We start from the raw sequence: 4,773 nt of genomic DNA on the forward strand, positions 1-4,773 counted from the left end.
TACTCTTTCTTTGCATATGATTTTCTTCTGCAAAACAAATCATTCCCCAGTTTAAACAAACTAACAAATGTTTCAAATTAAAACTCTTCGTTTGAATTAATTAGTATATCATTTAAACATATAGAGATATATATTTATATAAGTTTGCGCAGAAAAGAAACAGAAGTCACAATATTTTATTTGTTACGATACATGTCTTAGTATATCAAAATGATGGATTCAAAAAGTACGTAAACAAGACATTGTTTGATGAAAATCTGAGGTCTAAAACAAAATGGTTTAAATAAAATTATTTTATATACCAAACTAAAAAATGTCGTAAATGAAAATTTGACAAACTAACCTGGGGGAGGAACCTCAGAGGAGACGATAAGTACGACATAGGTAGCAAAGACGAGGACTCCCGAAACAATTAAGATTTTTGATGAATATCAATGCAATATTGCAAATGTAGACACTATTACAATAGCTGTTATGTATCTATTCAATAAGATGCTACTTCAAATATAATTTGGCTTTGACATTTTTTTTTTTTTTTAACTAAGTAATTACTTATGCTGGAGACACATGATTAGTTGGTTTTTGCACCATTTCAAAACCCCAAGGGCTATAGACTCTTTCAGACTATTTTGAATTACATCTATTGGTAATTGGATTTTTCTAGCTATATATACGCTTTTGGTAAGAAATGATATTACATGTAAACCAAATCCTGTTTCATCTAATCAAAATGAGTCATGACAATTGAATTGGTTATAAACTTACAACCAGGAGTTGAGATTTGGATGTTTCTTGATATGAACATCTAATACGTACTTTAATTAATTAATTAATTTTTTAAAACTGTTAAACATTACTAGTTACAATGGCTGACAGTGTTCTCGGTGGTGGCTGCCTGACTTGGCTGTACAAATGGGAAGAAGAGATGGCCACTCAAAATTTCGAGGGGCCAGCCTTTTGTCTTCTTTAATGAGAGATTTAACCGTGTTTCTCTTGGCATATTGTTTTGGCCGCCTCTGCGTGACAATGGCATCGTACAATCTCGGCCTAATCCATGTCCTTGTCCTCCATGAAAGTGCTTAAAGTTAGTACTGCCTGATCGGTGAAGATAGCAATGGTTTATCTTTATTCCCAAACTAATTGGCCCTATCCAATCACTACTACTATTCTTTTCGCTTTCCCTATAATATTCATCTGCTCCTACAACTTTCTCATCATTAGTATCTTCTCTTTTCTTCAAATCAACCCCTCTAATCTGCATTTGACTTACCACCTCTGCAAAATAATAAAATCATTCATCTCAAGTTTAAACAAATGACAAACGGATATCGTGTTCCACAACACATTTTTTGGTTTAAGAAAATTTTCAGAACTAACCTTGGAGGAGATGACGAGTACGGCGTAGGCAGCAAAGACGAGGACACCGGAAACAATTAAGACTTTCGGTGAGTATCTCATTTGTGCTTTAACACCAAATAATTAATGCAACATTGTAGACATCCTTTCTTTTTCAAACTAAAAAAAAAAATAACATGTCAACCAACTCCATGACCCTTTTTTTTTCTTTTTTTAAATTCGAGAATAGACATCCTTTCTTTTTCAAACTAAAAAAAAAAAAAAATTATGACACCATTCAACTTTCATATAGTTTCACAGAAATTGAATGCCTTTTGGCTTTTCTTGTTGCCTTCGTTCAGCTTTTTAGCAATTCTTGCAATCTTGTCTGCATAACATTCACCTTATAATTTCAGAGTTGATGTGAATCCTTACCGGAGATCCCATTGTTTGGTTTTTGTCAAGGCCTCCAATTATATATGTGGAAACTGTGTTAATTTCAATATAGGAGAACTTGGCATACCAAATTTAGATGATCATGATCAGGAAACCTTGTCAGATTCAGATGAAGAATTACACTTGCAAAATTCAGCGTCCGATAATTAAGAACTATCTAATAGTGACCTCTAGCTATCTGTGAGAATACGTCAGATACTTGAAAAAAAAAAAAAAAAAAAAAAAAGAAGATCAATTGCACCTGTAATATTTATATGCTTTTTGCTACATAATTATATGCTATTGTTTTTCGCATTAATTTGCTAAATTTTTTGTTGAATACAATTGTTTTGGATTGCCTGGATCTAATACGAGGAAAGCATATTGTGGCTCCCATCATAAGCGTTTTTGTTGAGCTGTGTTTCATGCTTAGCCTGTTGTCCTCTTTATTTATGTGAACATAAATTTTTATCCTATTTCGATGAAACCTCTACGCTAATGCCCTATTTCTTCCTCAACTCTTCTTGTGTTATTAAATCCTGAAGCTTTCTTCCGCGTGGAATATCCAGTGGCGGTGTGCATTTAAAGATGTTAGTTTTAATTAGAAAGTCAAATCACAATAAACTATAAAAAGTAATAAAATCTGCAAATGATTTTACAGATTATAAAACACTTGTGAAGGTGAGATGACTTTTCAATCATTGTCATTGACTTATTCAGTTTTCTTTGTTAAGCTAGCTTTAGCGGTTATTGCAGGCTTGGGTGTATAAAAATTTAATAATTAACTTATAATGACTGAGAAAATTTTAGACCTTAAATAATATAATTTATGTATTTTTAAGTTAAGAATTTTCTTAGAAAATATTATGTTATATTGTGAATGGAGGATTTATGGAATTAATATATGTATTCCTAAATTCTATAGCAAATTTCATGTTAAGTTCATGTTTCGATCAAGTAAATTCGATCGATAAATTCTCGCCGTATTTTAAGGCGGAATAATTTTCAGTACAAGTATAGTTTGAGAATCTTAATTTCAAGAATCTCCAAGCACAGCACGATGTTAGCGGCGTATAAAAAAAATGCACTGACATTTTAAAAGAAGAAAAAAAAATCCTTAATTGCCAGACAGTTAGGTTAAAGTCGCAAGATAAATACCTATAGTAGATGGATACAATATGAGCTCGGGAGTTGACACTGTCAGAAACGTCATTCTCGGGATAGAATGCAGAAAAGTAAAATTTAGAATTTGTTAAGTCTAAAATTAATTTCAAGACTTGAAACAGTTTGAAATATTACGCGAGTAAGAATATAAAATAATATTTAATTATTCAGAAATTGATACTGGACTGTAAGTAGTAGATTAACTTACGTGAGCTAAACTAATTACCTCTAATAAGTATAAATTTAATCTGTTTAGAGGAAATAATTGAGGATAAGATCAGGCATGTAATCTTGCCTTAATCAGATACTTTATATAGTGAAATTTTTAGGGTTCTTGCACTTTCTTTCTCTTATTCCCGCTCATTCTCTCTCTCCTCTCACGTTCTCTCACACAAACCATCAATGGCCAAATACTCAAGTTGAGATTCTGACCTCCGTTTTTTACACCGCCGGTGTCAATAGAAAGATCTCGATGAGCTGAGTTCAACAACATGCGGCACGACCTCCAACTCCGCCGGAATCTGTGACGACCCTCCTATGAGGCCGCCACTGTAACTTAAACTTTAACTTGTACTTACTGGGGTTTCTTAAAATTTGCGGAACATTTTTTTTTTTTTAATATAAGAAAGAATACTTTCATAATTTGTAACAATAATTTCAAATAAGTGAATCCCTAAATTTCTTAAAGCTTTTCTTAATTTCAGTTAAGATAAAACGTTCTAAAAATATCTTTCAAACAGAGCAGCATTTGAACTCTTATTTCAAATGCTCTTAAAAAGTCTTTCTAAAACTAGCCAATTCAATCGGGCCATTTAATTTTGACTTTAAAACGGATTTCGTGAGAAATCTTAAATTCAAGTACATCTTAAAGCCCTTTTAAAATCAATCATTTAAATCGTCATGTTTAAAATTTATTTATTTGTTGCATGCTCTGTTGCAACGTTCTAAAACTTAAATACTCAAAACGAGGGTTGTTAGCTACAACCTCGGTTTCTTTAACATACATATGTACCTATACTTTTTAAACATACATGCTTGAAACCTTTAAATCATATTTACATATACATGATTTTTCTTAAACTTACTGCGGAAGATAACTGCGTGAGCGGTATCCATTCCCATCTCCACCATTCGTTTCGTCCGCCCCATTGCCCTTCAAGAATTGCTGATAGGTTTCTTACCTACAGCATGAACATATCTGATTGAGCTTTCGCTTCGCTCGTAGGAACTATATCTCACAAAATAACTGTAAGTACACATGAATAAATATGCATGAGCTGATTATGCTTAATTATGATGTCTTATCATAATCTTATTATCTTATCTTATCTTTCTTACTGATGGGCCCGAGTGCTCGCGTACCACTTGCGCGCAATCATCGGAACGTGAGGGTTTGCAAGGTCCCCCACGACACCGTGATTATAACTTGAATGCCTCCCTTGAGTCGGAGGACATTATTGTTATTTTCTGTTTCTCCCTTGTGGAGCATGAGTTACCTCCCTTGTGGAGGCTGGTACGGCACTCAACTGATAATTATTCTTATAAGTTCCTCTTGACTTATTAAGGTGTATGCAATATGACATAGCAAAGCATACTATAACATAGAATGTACTCAAATACATATACTTCATGTGCACTGCTTAAGTGTATGCAGTATGATCTAGCATAGTATACATAATATTAAATTAACTCAAACACATATAATTCATGTACGCTGTTTATGTGTATGCAGCATGACATAGCATCGCATACAATACTTAAAGCATAAACATGCATATATAACATGTGTAACTTTTTCTTTAAAAATCTATTCATACTGTAGGCGAGATTCCTACTTAC

The sequence above is a fragment of the Morus notabilis genome, unplaced genomic scaffold (assembly GCF_000414095.1).
Source record: "Morus notabilis unplaced genomic scaffold, ASM41409v2 Scaffold544, whole genome shotgun sequence".
Classification (NCBI taxonomy): domain Eukaryota; kingdom Viridiplantae; phylum Streptophyta; class Magnoliopsida; order Rosales; family Moraceae; genus Morus; species Morus notabilis.